This window comes from Equus caballus, chromosome 1 (genome assembly GCF_041296265.1).
Source record: "Equus caballus isolate H_3958 breed thoroughbred chromosome 1, TB-T2T, whole genome shotgun sequence".
Lineage (NCBI taxonomy): Eukaryota > Metazoa > Chordata > Mammalia > Perissodactyla > Equidae > Equus > Equus caballus.
In genome coordinates this window covers 181,651,135-181,672,379 of record NC_091684.1, presented here as the reverse complement: position 1 = coordinate 181,672,379, position 21,245 = coordinate 181,651,135, and the positions used below count along the sequence as shown (strand labels likewise).

At 40.1% G+C, this 21,245-nt stretch overlaps 1 long non-coding RNA gene across 1 annotated transcript; it reads right to left on the bottom strand.

Annotated features, from left to right (window-relative positions):
- Nucleotides 1–18,136: 18,136 nt before the first annotated feature.
- On the bottom strand, nt 18,137–20,430 carry LOC138925145 (uncharacterized). The gene is made up of 2 exons (XR_011440962.1): nt 20,364–20,430; nt 18,137–18,893 (listed from the first exon to the last, which is right to left on the bottom strand). It is a non-coding gene; the product is annotated as an uncharacterized lncRNA (long non-coding RNA).
- Nucleotides 20,431–21,245: the final 815 nt, after the last annotated feature.

Here is a 21,245-nt window from a genome sequence, read left to right as displayed (position 1 = left end):
TTGCTAGTGGGATTGTGGTGAATTAAAAATGGCTACAAACACTTTTCAAGTTCTCCCATAAAGAGAAACAGTCTATTCCTTGACTCTTGAATCTGGGCTAGCTTGGTGACTTGCTCTGACAAATAAGAGATGGTAAAAGAGACATGTGACTTCCAACCAAGAACTTAAGTGGCTTTGCAGCTTCCAGTCTTGCCCTTATGGAACCTTGAAGCCACCATATGAAGAAGCCCAGGCTGGAACTGGTGGTGACAGAGACTAGACATGAGTGAGGCCATCCAGGATCACCCTATCAGCTAAATAAAGCCACACGAGTGAGACCAAGAGAGACTAGCAGAAGAACTGCCTCATCAGCCCATAGGATTATAAGAAATGATAAATTGTGTTTGGGTTGGTCTGTCATGCAGCAATAGATAACTCAAATGAGGATAAAACAGATAATGATTATGAAAATATTTTGAAATTACAGTAATACCTCTGCAAATTCTCTAAGAATAAAGCTTTTCATAATAAATAATAAAACCAGCTGTACTAAAAATTAACAAAGCAGATAAAAGATCTAAAATCAAGCCAGTAGAATAAACATTGAATAAAAAAGAAACCTATGAAGACATACTAATAAAAATAGATGAATGAATGGGAGAGAAGATTCTTCTGTCCACTAACAAGTGTAGATGGAGTCGCAGAATTGGAAAATCAGCATTTTGCAACCATACGGTGAAGACTGATTAGAGCAAAAGTCATCAGTGGATGCTAAATCTAGGGAGAAAGTTTGGTCTCAATACGATTGAGATGGTGAAGCACCAATTGTTATTCACTGCAAAAGGAGAACCCTTAATTTCACAGTAAGAAAATCATACAATACCATGAATGGGTAATCAAAATTAAAGTCACCAGCGAGGGTCGATGGACACTATGTGGCTCTAGATGTGATACCACGAGAAGGACACACCCCTGGGGATGCATAACCTTAATCTACTCATGAGGAAACATTACTCAGATTGAACGACAGCCTATAAAATAACTAGTATCTGTTTTTGAAAAATTAAAATGTCATGAAAGACATAGAAAGACTGAGAAATTGCTCCAGATTAAAGGAGACTAAAGTGACAAGACAATTAAATGCAGTACACAATCCTTGACTGGATCCTGACTTGAGGGGAAAACGCTATAAGGGACACTATTAGGACATTTTTAAAAGATTGGAATATAGACTGCAGATTGGATAAAAGTCTTGTATCAATGCTAAATTCGCTGAACTCCATCACTGTACTGTTCTAATGTAAACCAAATATTCTTGGCCTTAGGAAACGCACATTGAAATATTAAGGAGTAAGGGGTCATGACGTAGGCAATCTACTCTCAAACAGTTTAGAAAAAATAAATTACACACAAGCACACATACTGAGAGAGAGAGTGAGTGAGTGAGCATGCAAGAGGGAGATGATACAGCAAAAAAAGCAAATGTTAAAAATTCATGAATCTTGGTAAAGGGTATATGAGAGTTTCTTAAGCTATTCTTGCAACTTTTCCTGTGTTTGAAATTATTTCAAAACAAAAAATTATAAAAAGCATATGCATGAATGTATTTTTGATTTCCAAGTGAAGATGAACTTTGTGAGCTTAATAAAAGGAAGAAATCATGAAGTAAATTATTGATAGATTTGGCCACATTAAAAAAAGCTTCTGTAAAATTATCAGCAAAATTAAAAGACAAAATACAGGCTAGGAAAATATTTGCAATAAAAATGACATAAGGCAAATAGAATTAAAGTTGTAGATATGAAATGCTTAAATTGCAGTAGGTAAATAAAGAATACAGGAGCACGCAGGGGTGGGGTAGTCGCTGGGGTGAGCGTGGAGTGCCCAGGGCCTGGGCCCTGGTGTGAGCTGGTATCCTGGGCACCACTGGCTCCACAGGGCACTGGAGGGGCCAGGCACCCGCAGCCCCCACACCCGGAGAGCCTTGGATCATGGCGCTATATACAAGATGATGGATGAGCATGGTGGGAAGGGCGCATAGCCTCAGATGTCCTCTGCCCCCGGTGCTGAAGCTGTCAGCCTTCCCAGCCCACTCTCCTCTCCTGAAGAGCAATGGGTTCTCTGTTGACTTCTTACCCTGCTGAGCAGCCAGTGCCAGGTCTACCCTGTGGCCTGGCACCTGGCAGTCTGCCTGCCAGACCATTCCCAGATTATAACATCACCACCTCTAAGAAGCGTACATGGCGGTGGTCTCCTGCCTCCTGCTCTGCAAAGGTTGGAACAAAGGATCCAGGACCCCTGATGTCCACACCTTGAGCACTGCAACTCAGAAGGACTCACTCTGCTCTTCCTGCAGCCGGCAGCCCCGTCAGGGCTGGTCCAGGGCAGCACCTAATGAGGAAGCACAGGCCTGCAAGATAGAGATTTGCCCCAGACCACACAGCCAAGGGCTGTGCCCGGGAGAACCCAGGAGGGTCATCTTCAGAGTGTGCGCTCGACCCCACCATGCTGATCACGAAGTAAAACAGCCTTTCACAGGGCGCTGTGCTGCGAGTAGTTTCCCAGCCTCTCCATCAAATTGTCAAAATCCGGCTACCCTGGTTCCTACCGGGGAAAGGCCTTGGACTCCTCATTCTCCTCTGCCTTCCTGACTGAGAGCCTTGAAATCACCATCAGGAGGGTCAGAGCTCAAGGTCACAGTCTGCGGAAGGAGGCTGGAGCCACCCTAGCGTCCACTCTGAGCTCCCAGCATAGCCTGGCCAGTGGGATTGGGAGGGTGGGTGGGACTTTTGTTGGACTTATTTCCACTCCTTTATCAGAACACGTAAGAAAATGTCTTGTAGCATCAGCCACCAACTCTAACAGTTCATCTGTACCCAACTAACAGGAATTTAAAAGATCGCAGGTCTGGGGTACAAAGAATAAGTACCACGTTCAATAAATAATACAGCAGCAGCTGCTACCTTTTATGGAGCGCTTCCTTGTCCTAGGTCCTGTGCCAGTCACTTCCCCTGCGCCGTCTCCTGGAGCCCTCTCTCCCACCCTTTGACGTGTGGGCTTCCCAGTGATTACCCAGGATCACACAAGTTGTAACAGGGGGTGAGGAGGAGAAACAGTTACCTAAGCCTGAACTTGAGGCCCTTGGGGAAGGCATCCTTGCCTGTTTCCAGCTGGGACCTACCTCCCCAGAATCCTGGCTCCCCCAGGTCACAGCATCTGAGGCTTCATTAATTATCCTTAGGACACGCCACAAATAAAGCTGGAGGGTTCTGTCCCTCTTGGTGGTTGCTTCTCTCCCCTCTGAGAAAGCTAGAATCTGAGCAAAAAATTATTAGCATCAGAAAGGTCTCCATTCAGCCTGGCCCCGTCCGGAGACTAGTGGGCCTGGTGCTCCCACTGCTGGGACGCCGGCCTTCCTCTCCTCTCCTGGGTACTTGGAAAAAGCCCTTTCAATCAGATCCTTCTCTTTCCTCTTGGGTCCTTCCACCTCTATTGCCTAGCACTTTCCACAGTCACCTGGGGGGCAAGGAAGGCCAGGAAGTCACATGGGTGGCTTTTTATCCCTCCAACCTGCCTCCTCCTCTTTCCTTTATCATCGGCACCATTGAGGGAAGGGCAGGGGGCAGCTAGAGAGGCGTGGAGAAGTCATAGGTCTCAATCTTTGATCAATTTTTTCATTCTTAGATAGAAAGAGGGGAGGAAGACTAAAATAGGAGAGTGGCCATTCTTGGGGACCAGTAGCTTTGCCTGTTTTTAGTGGCACTGCATTCAAGAAAAATAGCCAGCTGTTGCTTTAAAACCTGGTTTTCTTTAGCCAGGAAACTTTGGGTCTGTAAATGGGCATCTTGCTGGGCGTGAAGGACTACTGGGGGGATTAACTGGGAACAGCATGTCCAGCTAGAGGGAGGGAGGAGTGCTGGGCCTGGGCGTCAGATATGGGGCAACGCTGACTTTTCAGAGAATCCTGTTCTGTGCTGTTCACCTTTTTGTTTAAGCATTTTTCTAAAGGCAGTGTAAGTGTTGACGATTGTTAGAGCTGGGTAATGGGGGTTCATTACAACATTTTCTCTATCTTTAAAAAATATATTTTAAAATTTCCAAAATAAAGCAGTTTTAGACAATTAAAAAAATAAAAATACAAGCAAGACTGTTCAAAAAAAAAATAAAAGAAAAATACTAATCAGTGTTAAAAAAATTTATCCTTACAAGTAATATAATAATGAAAATGGAAAAAATAGAGTCTTTTCACTTATGAAGTCAGTAAAGATGGAAAATGATAATATTCAATGCTGTCAAGGATGTAGCATAGTGAGGACTTATGCTGGTAACTGTGACAATTTGTACAACCTGGAAATCACATATTGAGAATTTAAAAAGTGTTCTTACTCTTGATCCAGTAATTAAATTCTAGGAATTCATCCCATGAAAAGAATCGGAAATCCAAACAATAATTTAATCCAAAGATGTTCTTTGCAGCATCGTTTGTTATTGAATATTTGGATAGTCCAACGAGAAGTTAAGTAAATTAGGTTGCACATGATGTTCGTAAAAAGTTTTCAATAATATAGGGAAATTTTTATAATACGTTAAACAAAACGAAGCATATACTTAAAAGATTAAACGGAAAGAAACAAAATATTAACAGCTATCCACCAGTCAAGGTCCTAGCAGGACACAGATGGCACACCCAGGAGGGTTGAGCTGAAGAAAGCTTAAAGAAGGGATGATTCAGAGAGGTGTGGGCAGGGTTTATAGGAGCCATCCAGCGACTCAGCAGCGGAGCGTAGCTCCTAGCCGAGTCCCCAGGCATGCAAGACTAGGGAATGGATGACCAGAACTTGGAGGCAGCTCTGGAAGAACGCCTGGAAGATCCTCACCGAGTTCTTCTCCTACCCTGTGGTCTGATCTCCCACTGGGCACACACATGTGAAACCTGGTCACGCAGTCCCTAGAGATCAGCCTTCTGGTGAGAGAGCCAGGCAGAGAACTGTGGAGAGCGGATCCAGAGGTGTAGACAGAAATTAACCAGCACAAATATTGTCTCTGGTTGGAGGATTGTGGGTGTTTATTATTTTCTTTTTATCTGCTAGCCTATAAAACTCCTGGCTGTGGCGTGAACACCCCCTGCCCAGAAGAAGGAGTTTGGTAACAAAAGACTTACAGTTTACATATTCTGCTTTCTTTCTCAAGCTATCAGAGTCAAAACAATTTCAGATGTAAAACTTACATTAAGAATATATGCTTACATTTTTCTAAGCTATCGGTTACAAACGTTCTTCAGCAATTAATCCCTCCCTCTCCCTATCTCCTCTTTCCTGATTTTTGTAATGTGCTTCTTTTTCTTATGTTATTTGTGTATTTAGTAAGTAAATTTCTTACAACAGAAAAACCTCATCGGACTGTCTGCTTTATGACTAGCGGTGGCCGCACGGAGCACTGTACTGTTGGAACAGCAGCAGCAGAAGTAACAGCTTTGATCGGGTCAAGGCCAATTAGGACAGGGGCAGGCCACTTTCTGTCACCCCCACACTGGGGAAATGCAGTGCTCAGAATGTCCACGGCTATTGTAGAGGTAGAGAAAGAGTCAACGTCCGCGGGAACACTGCTTTCCTATTTTTAGAACCACTGTGACTATACAGGATGTTTTTGTCTAGGACCACGCTTCAAACTTGGCCAAATGTTCATGCACCTGTAGTGTAGGCACACAACTATACCATAAAAAATCCAGATTCATTTCAGTTGAGTTTAGGAACATAATTCTTGAATATTTTTATTTGGAAATGTGCTGATTTTATAGAAAGTGTCTGGTATAAAGCAAGTGACTGTATTTTAAAATAAGCCTTTTACTAAAAAAATGTCCTCCACAAAGGCCTAGTATTATTTAATCAGGTAAATCTGATTTCTGTTATAGACATTTTATGTTTGAAAAGCAGTCATATTTGAGGTGTGTAACCGTATCATTTTGGCCTTGACAAGCTAATTTGAAAAAAGAGAATTTGAAAGAAGAAAGGTATTGTATTCACTCAGAATTTTGAATAACTTTTTAAAGTATAATTTGAAATGATTAAAACAACTCATTACCTGCAAAAAGGCTTGGGTCATGTGTATTTTGACTTAAATTATTTTGCATATTGACGTTGATTTTGATCATTTGCTCGCTATCAAGTCTTCTCTGTGGGTATTATGCAGTAAAAGCATTAACAACACAGACTTCAATTCAGAATATTAAAATTCATCGGAACATTGTAGGTGCATTTGGTGCATCGAGAAGTTTGGTCATGATCAGCCTGTCGTGGCTTATCTCCTGGGGGAAGCACCAATTTTCTCACATGTTTTGGCTTGTTTGAATGTCAGGGACCTGGACCTTGAACTCGCTGTGAACTCATCTTTCTAGGCTGTAGTTCTAATTCATCAGGTACAGTTTTAAAAATATTATTTTGGAGTAAATTAGATAAAATAGATGCTGATTTCCTCCCTTTTCATTTTTTCATGTTATCACATGTATTCTGACTTTGATATTCATCTAACTCTAACCATTAACTTAAGTAAGTGTGCCAGTGTGTGTGTTTATCGATTAACTCAATCAATTGATAAAATACTTTTTTCTAACAAAATATGTAATTAATAGCCATAACTTATGTGTTAGCAGATAGCAAACATGCAAACAAAATCAGAATAAATCAAATGACTCATCCAGCTTCCATAAAAACCATGTAAAATTGCTTAGTTATCAACATATTAAAAAGGTAACACTTTAGGATTGAATTTTTATAAATAAGTCAAAATAGAGAACTTTTAAGACTTAAGGTACTGATTTACGACAACGGCTTGAGCTAAGGATAAACCAGATGAAGAATGAGCCCATTTGTATATACGATATAATGTAATATAATATAAATCACTGCCATTTTCCTTTTACTAAATAGTTAAGAACACTAAACTTCACCTTGCCAAAGGGGACCAATGCTGAGGCCTGCATTGACAATGCCCATATATGACAAACATGCACAAATTAAATTTATTAAAGAACACATCATGAGAAACTCTGCCACTAGGATCCAGTGCTTGACAACAGCATAGCAAATTCCATTAGGTTTCGATGCCTGAGAATAATCATCTGTGGCTTGATGCCTCACCTTTAGGTCTAAGGATACCCTCTGTACCCATGGCTTTTGGAGTTATTCTTCCTTCATTTCCTCCCAGCTATATGTCTGTTCAATACAAGCTGGCAGTGTTTCTGCTGGTATAGCATTCTCAAAAAAAAAAAAACCTTGTTGGTCTTCTGTGCAATTCATGGGGATCCAAGACATCACACAAGAGGGTCTTCCACAGATCTTTCCTGGATAGCCCCACCTTTATTCCTGACTTCTGTTGAGATAGTTACCTGGGTCCATAAACTACATGCCTAATCTCTTTAGCAAAAGTCTGTCCAGCCACAACACTGGTGTTCTCTCCCGAGCACCCTTTCTCATCTTTTGCTATCTGGATAGGTTGAGAATTTTCTAAATATCAAGTGCTAGTTCCTTTTTACTTAACGATTCCTTCTTCAATATATCTCTTTCTTCTTGCATTTTACAATAAGCAGTAAGGAGAAACCAGTCTGCACTTTCCACACTTCACTTGGAAATCTCCTTAGCTAAATATCCTAGTTCATTGCTTGCAAGTACTACTTTTCACCCAACTCTAGAACACAAATCAGCTAAGTCTTCTGCAACTTGCTGACAAGGATCATCTTTCCTCCAGTGTCCAATAACAGGTTCTTCATTTCCTTCTGTGACCTCATCAAATCACCTTTAATGTACATATTTCTACCAGCCATCTCTTCAAGGCAATCTAGGCCTTTTCTATAATGCGTCTCAAAGTTCTTCCAGCCTCTACCCACTAACCCAATTCCAAAGCCACTTCCATATTTTTACATATTTTTTACAGTAGTACCCTGTTCTCAGTACCAAAATCTGTATTAGTTTCTTAGGGTTCTATAACAAAGTACCACTAACTGGGTGGCTTAAAACAATAGGAATTTATTCTCTCACAGTTGTGGTGGGTAGAAGTCCAAAATCAAGGGGTCAGCAGGGCTGTGTTCCCTCTGGAGGGAGCCCCTTGCTTGCCTCTTCCTAGCTTCTGGTGTTTGCTGACAATCTTTGGTATTCCTTGGCTTATAGCTGTATCACTCCTATCTCTGCCTCTGTCATCATATGGTTTTCTGTCTCTCCATAGAGCCTTCTTATAAGGACACCAGTCATTGGATTCAGAACCCATCCTAATCCAGTGTGACCTTATCATAACTAATTACATCTGCAAAGACTCTATTTCTGAATAAGATCATATTCTGTGATTCTGGGTGGACATGAATTTTGGGGGGACACTCTTCACCCCAGAGAACCTCATACATATTAAATTGTCTAACTATGCACAAAATCCAAACTGTTCCTTGGAGGCCGGCCTGGTGGCACGGCAGTTAAGTTTGCATGTTCTGCTTTCGTGGCCCAGGGTTTGCCAGTTTGGATCCCGGGTGCAGACCTAGCACTGCTTGTCAAGCCATGCTGTGGCAGGCGTCCCACATATAAAGTAGAGGAGGATGGGCACGGAGGTTAGCTCAGGGCCAGTCTTCCTCAGGAAAAAAAAAAAGAGGAGGATTGGCAGCAGATGTTAGCTCAGGGCTAATCTTCCTCAAAAAAAAAAGAAGAGAAAAAATTTTTTTAAAAATCCAAAAAAACCTGTTCATTGGAGTCTAATTAGCAAAAAAGTAAATCAATAGTCATTGAGTATCATAGATACTTATGAAGGAAATTCAATTTTCCTAAGGAAAAGTAAATTTCACATGTGTAGTTCAGTTTACTTTCCTATCTTTGGATTATATTTTTACCTCTTAGTTAGGTCCATTTGCTTAATCTACTGTATTAAGACCCACTCTAGAAAAAAAGTTAGAGGACAAAATGTTTTTTAGTTTTGTTTTTTGTTTGTTTCTTTTGTTCCTTTTGCTCTCCGTTCACTGTTCCCTGCCCATCTCTCCTCTTTCCCAGAGTGGCTGTCATATTTGTGATTCTCTATCCCCTTTTAAGAAGTGTTCTTATATTTGGGAAAATTCCTAACTTGTAAGTTCTGCCTACCTAAATTAAAATTCCCAGCCCCTTTACCAGTTCTTTTTAACAATGAACCAGAAATTCTAACAAGCCAAGAAAAAAAGGCATGCAAATTGGAAAGAGAAAAGTAAAACAGAGTATTCACAGATGATACAATCATCCATATTGAAAATCCTATGGAACTGACAAAAGAGCTACTAGAACTAGTAAGTTCAGAGAAGTTGAAAGATACAAAGTCAATATACAAAACCAACTGTACATCTATACGCTAACAGTAAATAATTGGCAATTGAAATGAAAATAAAAACAATACCATTTATCATAGCATCAAAGACATGAAATGTTTATGGATAAATTTGACATAATTTGTATAAGATGTGTACATTGAAAACTACAAAACGTTGCTGTGAGAAACTAAAGAAAACCTAAATCAGTAGAGAGGTGTACTATATTCATGGATCAAGAGACTCAATATTATTAAGATGTCATTTATCCCCAAATTGATCCATATGTATATTCAATGGAATAAGAATTAAAATCCTAGCAGATTTTTGCACACATTGTCAAGCTGATTCTAAAATTTGTATGGAAAATGCAAAAGACCTAGAATAGTCACATGCACACAATACATGAAAAAGAACAAAGTTGGAGTACTAACACCATCTGATTTCAAGACTTATCATAAAGCTGCAGTAATCAAGACAGTGTGGTATTGGTACAAAGATAGACATATACAAATAGTTCAATGGAATAGAGTTCACAAATAGATCCAAATAGGTTTGGTCAAATGATTTTTGACAAGTATGCTAAGGAAATTCAAGGGGGAATGAATAATCTTTTCAACAAATGGTGCTAGAACAATTGGATAGTTTATGCAAAAGAAGGAACCTCTACCCTGATCTCACACCATACACAAAAATTAACTCAAAGTGGATCCTAGACCTAAATGTAAGTGCTAAAACTATAAAATTCTTAGATGAAAACATAGAAAAAATTTTAGTTAACTTAGGTTTTGCAAAGATTTTGTAAAGACTACACAAAAAATACAAACTACAAAGGAAAAAAATCAGTAAGTTGGACATCTTCAAAATCAAGAATTTTTACTCTTTGAAAGACAATTCCAGGAAAATGAAAAAGCAAGCCACAGAATGGGAGAAAATATTTGCAAAATATTTATCTGATAAAGGACTCATGTCTGAAATATATAAAGAAGTCTTACAACTTAATTATATGAAGACAAACAGCCCAATTAAAAATGAGCAAAATGGTAGCGTAGTGGTTAAGTTCATGCCCTCTGCTTTGGTGGCCCAGAGTTCACGGGTTCGAATCCCACGTGTGGACTTACACACAACTCATCAAGCCATGCTGTGGCAGCATCCCATATACAAAATAGAGGAAGATTGGCATGGATGTTAGCTCAGGGGCAGTCTTCCTCAAGAAAAAAAGTTAAAAAAAAAGAGAAAAGAAATGTAATCATAGCATCCAACAGGAAGAGAGAACACAGATCTGCCAGAAAGTTTGCTTTGCATCAGCCCAACAGTTAATATTGCCACAGATCCCCACGCATGAAAACTCCTCTCCTCTCTTAGTAGCTGGTGGTCAAATTAACTAGACATCATTGTGAGCCAGCTGATGTTTGAAATTCAGCATTTTAGGGTATCAACACATGATGCATGAAAGCATGGATCATATGCAAGATGATTATTGTAGGAAAATTGAGGATGGTCTGTAATAATAATACTACTAGAATTTATTGAGGTCTTACTGCATGCCAAGTGCTTTCTGTGGTTTATCTCCAAGGATAAACCTTATCTATCATCAGCTCCATTTTAGCGATGAAGACATTGAGATTTAGGCGGGACAACTTTCCCAGACTGATGAGTTTGGATTAGAATGCAGGCAGTGTAGTTTCAGAGCCTGAGCTCTTGCCTACTGCTCTCTTCTGCCTCAAGACATATCAAAGAAATGCTGAAGGGGACAGAAATTTGGGAAATCAAGGAGGAAGGCAGGCTCCTCTGGTGGAGGTGGTGGTAGAAGGAAGTGGACTAAGGCCAGACAGCAGGAGGCAGGAGACTGACTGTTATTCTGCTCAAAAGCACTGAGAATTGATGTGATTTTGTTAAAGATTCATTCAGCTTAGAGAAAGAGGCAGATAAACCCCTCTACTCTTGTGAAGAGGGCAAACACACTGGCATCAAAATGGAGCTTTCTCCTGAGACTCTCACTTCATCCCTTTCATGTCTTTTTAGTACCATTTCTTTCTCTTCTCATTCCCTTTAATCACCAGGCTTCATATTACAAGCAGAGAAACCCAGGCCTGGCTTCTCTTATTTGAACTTCACTTATATTGGCCCCCGGGCATCTTGGCAACTAGGCAAGGTGACAGCAACCTGGAGGCACAGAGGACCTGGTTCCCTCTCCCACCCCTGGCCTCATTAAATATGGTGCCGTTCCTACCAAGAGGGCTGGGGGTGGAGGCTGTGTGGGCAAAAGACACAGCTTCCAAATGTTCTTGTAAATATTCATAAAAACATGTCAGTGTTGCTAAACCCACAGCAAACGATAATCACCCGTCCCCCTACACCCTTCATCGTTTTGCTGTTAATCCTTTTGTCCGCCTTGAATTCCTTCCCACAGTTGCTTCTCCCCCGTCCCTGTGTTTTGAGCTGCTGCCAGCGACCCTAGCCTTTGCAGGCCTTCATGCAGGTCTGTGGTACCCTTTTAAAAGCAGCGATCCTTTGCTGCCAGGAAGGGATGGGAATGACACACACCATCCCGGGGAGGGTGCTTCTCCTCATCTTGATTCCTTGCTCTTGGGGAACACAACAATTATTCTGCCCAGGAACTGATGGGGATTTCTGAACAACCTGGCACATCTGAAACATTTTTCTGACTCATTGAGCTGGCATATACTGCTAGATCAGCACTGGCCCTGTTCTACGCAGCCTGTCACCAACAGTGGGTGTTGTTGTAAGCACTAGTTTTGATTGTGGCAAGATGGGCTCTGTGACTCTCCTCTTGTTCTGTTGAGTTCAGAAAAGGCATCTGGTCTCCATTCACATTACATTTGACAAGAGTCCAAAACCTAAATGAATGTTGCTAATAAAGAACTGTAAGGAAAAAACATGTTGAGAACAACTGAGTATACTCAACACATATCAAGCTTTGGAGCAGGGGGAGGGAGAGGAGAGTGAATGCACTGGCTTAGGCTCACCGACTGGAGAGTGAGAGCTCGGGGCTCTGCTCCGGGCTCTGTCCGTGAACTGTGCCTCAGATTGCCTTCTTGAAACTGAGAGTGCTCAGAAAGCGCTTTATGATACAGAAGAGACTGCACGGGACCTCGCATATGTTTAACTCTGCTGTTGGTCAACTCAGTTGCAAATGAGCCAGTATTAATTGAACAACCACTCTGTGCCTAAGTCACTGGCTGCCAAGGGGTGGCTTTAACTCCTGCATAACCTTCATTGGTTCCCTCTCTCTAAACTCTTTGATCTGGATAATTGGCATGTCTTCCAGCTTTTGTATAGTACATTCAAACTTGACCTGTGTCCATCTATCTCTCCCCTTTATCTTTCACAGGCGTGTCTCTTGCATTTCAAACTCTATCTTGGTCCCAGAGGACCTAACCAGCACAGAAGGAGAGTTTATGTCTAAATGGAATTGGTCAGAGTAGGCTGAAAAATGTTAATATGTGTGAACCTAAATTAAACTAAGTATCAATAAAGCCTTCATTGAACAACGATTATTTCCTGGGGTATCTTCTAAATATGAACTATCTGCAAACTATGCATACACCAAGGTAACTGAACAAGAAAACTTTGAAAAGACTATTTTCAGTTTTAGGATAATTACATTACTATAGTTAAAACTCTTCTTTCAGATAACATTTAGCTAAAATAATAGATTCTAAACCACCTTAGATTATCCTACTAAAATCATATTGTCTATATATGAAAGAGCACCTTTCTTTATGTTATCAACTATAGAGGGCATATACCTTGCTGATTGAAAAATGGCATCACACATGGGGCTGGCCCGGTGGTGCAGCGGTTAAGTTCGCACATTCCTCTTTGGCGACCTGGAGTTCACCAGGTCGGATCCTGGGTGCGGACCTACGCATCACTTGTCAAGCCATCCTCTGGCAGGCATCCCACCTAAAATGGAGGAAGATGGGCACGGATGTTAGCTCAGGGCCAGTCTTCCTCAGCAAAAAGAGGAGGATTGGCAGCAGATGTTAGCTCACTACTAATCTTCCTCAAAAATAAAAAAAGATGTCACACAAATAAGAAATAAATATTCCCACTGGATATTTTTAACTGCTCTATCCAGAGAAAATTCCTACTCTCTCAATTTTTGCAGAAATATATGATGTAGGATGTCTATATGTTAAGATTGTTTAGTTTTGGCCCATGACTCTAAACCTTAACCAGTCCAGTTCAAACACTGAAAGAAGTAAATAAAAACTACAAATAATCTAATGTTGTTCTCAGTGGGTTATTATATGGTAGATAACCATGTCTAAAGCTTGTCTGCTCCTCAGGTAAAACACTGGCGTCAGGAACTCAGAGTTGTAATTTGTCAGGTAAACATCTGGTATGCTGTGTTAATGGAACGTATGATAAAGTAATAGCTTATTTCTTGGGGGAAGTGGAAGGCTGCCCTTTTTGAAGATGGAAAGGTCTGTGTCTGGATTTAGCCATGATTGACCACGTCTGAACAAGCAAGGATTGGGACACAACATTCAGAACAGTCTTCATGTATCTCTGCAGGTAAAAAGTCTTAGTAAAGAAGTGCAAGAGTGTACTGGCTGACTTAAAGGTGAGAATAGTGATGAGAGCAACTGTACATGTGCTAAGTTCCAGGTGTTGGCAGACCAGTCAGGTGTCACAGACCCTGAAGTCAGCTAGAAAGGTAAAATTATAGTTGAGGGGCAGATCTAGGATTCAGCTGCTGAAACTATGAGTTGAGCTCGTAGATCAGAGCAGGTGTCCAAGGACCCAAAGCCTGTGGGACCCCTGTGGCTACACATCAGGAAGGGCATTTGACAGGAATGCAGAGACAAGTCAAGGAAGATGGGAATTGAAAAATGAATCTCAAATTTCGATTAGAGCACATCATTCATTTGGTCATTCAGCATTTTGACCAATATTTATTGAGTGCTTATTTGTACCTGAACCTTTGCTAGGCATTGGAGATATAAAGATGAAAGGATGTGTCTTGCCTTTTAGTGCTGGAACAGAAGACACTATTATATAAGATGATAATTGCTGTTATTACGGAGGTACAAATCGCATGGGACCTTTGGGGGAGTCTCCTTCAATCCTCAATTTCCTTCTAATTACCAAATCCTCTCTCTCCATCACAGCTGAATTTCTACATTTGCTGTCTCCGTTTCTTCACCTCTTCCTCCTCAACTCACTCCATGCTGGCTTTTGCTTCTATCACTCCACCAAAACTGCTTTCAAGTTCCTCTGCTAAATTCCACGATAATCTTCAGTCCTTATTTACTTGACCTCTTGGCAGGATTTGATATTTTAAATCATTCTTTTCTTTTCAAAATACTTTCCTCCTTTGGCTTTCCAAGGCAACACATTCTCTCCCACCTTATTGGTCAGTCCTTTGAAAACCTTTCTTCCTCCGCCCACACCTTAAATATTGAGGGTCCCTGGAGCTCTTTCTTCTTATTGTCTGTACCCAGGTTAGTTCTTCACAATAGTCATCACACTTCACTGTTATTTCATTGTCTTTCTTGCCATTGTCTTTCCTGTAAATTTTGTGAGGCCAGGAATATATCGCCACTCGATTTTCAGTGCTAGCACCACGCATAACATGAAGTTTGTGCTTGATAAATATCAGTTGAGAGAATGAATAGTTGACTGAATCTGAGAATCCTTTACAAAAAGGTTACAATTGAGTTGAGGCTTAAAAGAAAAGTAGGAGAAGCAAAAAATAAGAAGTAGAGATTTTTAACATGAGAGGTGATTGGGAGGTTTTTGCGGATTTTGAGCAGATGAGTGATATACTGAAATTCGAATGTTAGATCACTCCAGTGGCAGTGTCGGGGATAGATTGGAGGAGGGGATTCATGGCAACTGATATTGCAATAGTCTTAGCAAATAGGGTGAAGGCTATAGAGTTGAAGGAAAAGGAATGAATGGTTCAAGGCATAATTAGGAGGTTGAACCAACAAGTCTTAAAGATGCATTGGTTACAGGAGATGAGGAAGAGAGAGGACTCTTGGTTGCCTTAGATTCCTTAACCAGCATAGAAAACATTGGAGAAAAAGAAATTTGGGAGAAAAAGTTTTGGATCCAATGAGTTTTATGTTCTTAAGTTCCATTACGGGTGTGGAAGTTGGATTACATAATAAACTCTAGGAGTTCAGGAACCATGTCAGTTAAATCACATAGTTCATCCTAAGGTTGGTGCTTAATAAATTCTTTTGATGGTATTGATGGAATACCGCATTGCCAATACTGCATTGCCGTTCCATCCTGGGGAACCCCTTTACACAAAGCCCATGTGTTTATTTACTCACCCCTGTGGGACTTTATGACTAGGTTGCCCTTTAGATGAACATTATCTATTTTTGCAGATGCTGTTTCAAAATTGATTAGTTCTCCGACCCGCCCACTGAACTCACCCAACCTATTGAAGAAACAGAATGGGCTGTGGATTATAGGGTTTCAGATAATACCAAGTCCCTGGTGAAAGGTATGTTATTTCACTGCTTTGTTCTGCTTTTGGAAAAGTGTAGCTGTGTTTTCTTTTCTCTAACTGTATAGGTCACAGCAATTTTTTTTTCCACCGGGAATTACGAGCTATACAGAAGATTTCCAGAGTAGAGTCACAGTCTCACACAAAAGCTAACTACAACTAATCAGGGCCTGGGAGGCACACAGAGGGTAATTAGTAGGTTATATTTGGGTCAGTACTAAGGTCATTTATGAGATATTACGGGAAAAACAGACCTTTTGGCTTTCTGAAGCAAAAAAATGGAAATATATTCATTTATGCATTGTAGTATATGCATTAAAACGAGTTAAAGACATTTTTGGTGATTTCATGTGTATGTGCATTTGTGTATGTAAGATGATTTTAAAAGGATAAACTGAAACATTGTACTGTATTCATAATAGGATATTAAAATTGGTAACAAGAAATTGCACAAATTTATTCAATATGCTACAACTAGCATCAGAGCTGACAAAAGAGGATTCTCTTAGTTTAGCATACTTTCTGTTACTAAAGAAGCATTCATTTGGTAGTCTTAAAGCTTTCATTATACAATATAACTAATGAATTCATGATAACAGAACATGTTTATAGTGTATCTTAGTTCCCATGGACTGTGTGGGCTTTTTGGGGCTTCCCTGACTACTATGAACGCCAAATGAGAGGAAATAATGTTAACTCAAAGTGAGAATGTAAGATAGATATTTAGGAATCATTGAAGACAGTGAAGGTTATCAAATTGGTGAACTACAGGGATGGATTAAAAACAAAGGCCATAACATGTCTTCTTCACACACTCATACAACTTGATCTCATTTATGCCCATTGTTTTAACCACCATTATTATTATCTTTTTTTGAGGAAGATTATCCCTGAGATAACATCTGCCGCCAATCTTCCTCTTTTCTTTTTTTTTTTTTCTGAGGAAGATTGGCCCTGAGCTAACATCTGTGCCCATCTTCCTCCACTTTATATGTGGGACGCCTGCCACAGTATGGGTTGATAAGCAGTGTAGGTCCGCACCCAGGACCTGAACTGGGAAACCCTGGGCTGCCGAAGTAGAGCATGTGAACTTAACTGCTGTGCCACCAGGCTGGCCCTTAACCACTACTGTTATGGAAGCAGATTTCTCCCCCATTTCTTTCTCTAGGTCAGACCTTCTCTCTTGAACTTCAGATCCACAAATCCAATTACCTTCTATATCTACATCAATTTTTGTCTAAATTCATTACCTGGTTAATATCTGTATCTATATTTCAATGCATTCAAAGTTAAGCTCATTATCTTCTCCCATAAACATCTCCTTCTTCCTGTTGAGGTTTCTAATAAGCCAAACGTTCAGTCCTGGGTATCATCCTCTCCTCTTTCTCCCTCATTGCTTATATCTAAGCACTTAGAATGATTTGGCTTATAAATATCTATGGAAACGATTCCTTTTATTCCCTTCTACTGTCACTGTGAAATTCAGGATTTCAAGATTCTTTCCTTGAATGACTCCCATAATGTCTTAAGGGGTCACTCAGCTTCTAGTCTTTTCTGATCTTCTCTCTTTAATCCATTCCTTGAATCTCTACCAGACAGAGTTTTTAAAAAAATACAAATCTGGCTATGTAACTCCCCTCATTAAGACTTTGGTCTGCCTCTCTTACCCTCAAAAAGTGATCATTAACTTCTATTTCTCATATAAAATAGAGGCCATCAAGCATGAACTTTCTTAACTTCACTCAGCCCTCCCCATGTGTATATGTATATGCATATGTATTTGCATTACTCTTGTCTTTGTCTCCTTTTCAACATCCTTATTCCTGGCCAAGGGCAAGCTCTGGGCCCACGATCCGTGTTCCTTTGCTTTCTGCCTCCTCAGGGCTCTCAGGCCATCATTTGTAGCCATTCTCCTCACCCTCCACTTCTCTATTGCCTTGTTCCCCATGACATATAGACATGTTCAAATTTCCTTGATCTTAAACAAAAGTCATCCCTCAGATGCAACAACCCAAACCTAACTCACCATTTCTCCACACCATCTGTGGTTAACTGTTTTCTGTCCTTCAAAACTCAGTTGGAGCTGTACTCCCCAGCCCTACTCCCACTCTGTGCCATCAGGTCATCTTGAATATTTATCTATCAAAGACTTCACTTATCATACTCAACTATTTGCTTGCCTGCCTTCTCTGTTAGACTGTGAGCTTCTTTACTAGGAACTGGTATTATATCGTTACTACCAGCAATTAACTAATTAATTAAGTAGTGAGTATAAACGTCAAAACATAATCTCAAGTCTGGACATCCTTATTTTTCTAAAATTTCTATTTTTAGCTCTCATATTATGAGAAAGTAAATTTAGTCAATCAGGTTTATTACCCTCCACCCCCACACCCCCAGAGGGCTGTGTGTAGATTCCAGGCAAGTTATGAAGTACTGATGCTGGCGGGGGTCGGGTGGGCGATGTGTCTGGTCCCGAGTTGCTCAGGCTGCATCCCTGAGGCTCCCCATTCCTGTCTGGTCTCCATCTACTGTACATTCAAATGGCTATACCCTCCTGATCCAGACCACAAGGCACTCTGGCTTGGCTTTCTCTCGACTACTTCTATCTACTCTCAAGAAACATGCAACTGGACTTTCTCTTGTTCCCTCTCCCCTCTAAGATTAGGATAGGAGTTAAGCAGGGAGTAGGCCCTCTTCTCAGAAAACACTGATGTCTTAAGTTTCTTACTCTTCTCTGTCTTTGTCCCCAAGGAATCAGTTTTTAGATCAAACTGGCTTTGATCTTTGCTTCCAAATCTGTTGGTATAAACTTTATGCTGAGAATCTTTTAGGGATTAGGGTTTTGAAACCCCAAATCCTATTGTATCAGTTCTGATGCTTTCTACTGCAAAAAGTAGAATACCTAAGTAAAGAGTAACTGCCATAATAAAAAGGTTTACTGATGTCATATAAGAGGAGGCCCACGGGTAGGGGACAATTCTTGAGTTGGTTCAGAGCACAACAATGTCAATGATGACCCGGCTTCTTTCCTTCTCTCTGCTTCCCCATCCTTTATATTGGCTTGGTTCTTAAACTTGTTTCCTCATGGTCTCAAGATGGCCGACTCTCTCTCTTTAGGAAGGAATATACATTATATTACACTTTTAGAATAAGAAAATAAGATATTGCAAAATCAAGTCATCCATGTTGTGGTAGTATGTAAAATGTTTCCAACTCCAGCAAACAGGGAAATTAAATGATCAGGGCAACTTCAAAATAACAAATGACATTAGCATAAACAAGACTTCTATATTTGTTCCAAATTTGGAAGTCATGTGTTAAGGATGGTATTTAATCGGTTTACATAAAACATCTCTGCAAAATACATATATTAATCAATTGCTATAAATGCAGTGTGTGTAGATTGGGGATACATATTACCAACGAGTGGGCAACAAAATCACCAAAGAAAAATAAAAAAGGAACGTAAGAACTTGTCTAATATATAACCCCAAAGCCTAATGCGTTAGAAACTCATGTTTCTACATGAAGGTTCAAATGTCATGCTTTAGCTTAAATGATAGTACACTGATTTCTGGTGAAAGCTTTTTCTGCACCCTTATCAGCTTACTTTGCTTAAGATAAGCTTGTCCCTTCTTCTGCTTATTTAAAATTGAAAAAAAAAAGCATTTTATTTCCATCTTTTAAGTCTCTTAGACTTATCTTTACCTCTCTGCTGATCAACCTATAGGTTGCCAAGGCAGGTCCTGTAGCAGCCAAGAATCAAAGCGTCTGGTCTCTTTTCATAATCATATCAAAGCTCTGGATAGCTATATATTTTACTCCAGAAGGTGGAGATTGTTTATATTTGGCGCTCGTCCTTCCTTAGTTTGCATTATAACCAGAAAATTATGCATTCTTGAGTTTAACCAGCTCACAAAATAACAAATGAGTAATGATACTTGGCTCCTGTTTTCCTTTCTTAATTTTAAAGGACATAATGTGTGTTATCTCAGAGAATGTCAGTTTGCTGATTCAAATTTGGCCATGTGGTTGAATCCAGCTGCCCTTTATAACTCTACTTTTTATATATTTCAAATTTCTTTCACATTCCAAATAGCATAAGTGAATGCATTGTCAAGGCCAAAATTGGGATTCCTGCTTGGATTCTTGTTGAGAACTATTCCATTCTCAGAATGAGCTTCTGTAGGCCACGACCTTTTTCTTCCCATATGCTAGAACCTTAAAATCTGGGGCATGTGGGATCCCTACACATTACCTGCCAAAGAGATTGTCTAGCTGAGAATTGACTCAAGTGCATGTATTTTTATAAAGTTTCAAAAATGAGCTCCTAATATTATCCTTTGTCAATCATCTACTTATTATTTATTAGATTTCTATAGCACCTTTTCTCCAAAGAGCTCAATGTATCTTAAACACATGTTACAATGCACTTTAAATAGGTGTTACCAAATTTGGCATTACATGTGAGAAATACTGCTAAAATTATGAATTCCAACTGCAAATTATTGAAAGAATGAAAGGAAATTTCTGCATCATTTAAAAATGATATATATATATTTAAAAAATTTTTTTACAGACCTGTTAGCTCTGTCAGAACCTCTTTCCAAAGGAATTGCAGGGTTAGCTTCGAAATAGGGAACACTACCTATAAATACAGGCACTTAACTGGTATTTGAAATGTTATGCAGTTTTCTTGTTTGCAAAGGATCTGATGTTTCCTTTGATTTCTAGAAATACAACAATAGCCATTTCTGTCTAAACGTCAAGTGACAGGCCCAACAAGTCTTGGATGTTTATTAGGTTGGACTTATAGGGGTTCCCAACTCTTTTGCAGTTAATGTGTTATTTCTTTTCTTTTCGCCATCAGTGTTGAAGCGAGACTGAGCACAGTGGAACTGACCTCAATGAGCTCTTGGCCCCTCGACAGCAGAGGGAGCAGAGGGAGAGAGTGATGGAGGCAATCACTACCCCTCTCTTCTCGGAAGAGGAAAATAAACACATTATAATCTCTAAGTTAGAGGTAATTCAAAAAGTCAGAGGCAGGCAATGCCTTCTAATTTAGAGACATTTTCTCTTTCCTTGCCACTCCCTCCCCAAACTACAACAATAATAAAAGAAATCCCACAATCAAAGAACCCACTTCGACTCCCCCATCCTAGAAATCCCAAATTGTGGGCTTCAGTTGCATTCTGCCCTGTTCTTTTCTTTCCTCTCTGTTTTACTCAGGCGGATTGCTTTCAGCTGGGGCAGTCTTCATTCCACATGAGCTTTGAAATCATATCCCTGGATCTGTATAGAACGGCAGTAGTTCAAAGTATTAGTAGCAGCCTTCCATAGTAATGCTGCCATTAGATCATTATAACTATTCTAAAGTTCTGCCTGTGAGCATGGCATGAATTTTATATTTGGAAATAAAATCCTCCCGGGATGCCACAAAGCTGCACGCCGGCCTTGCCCCTT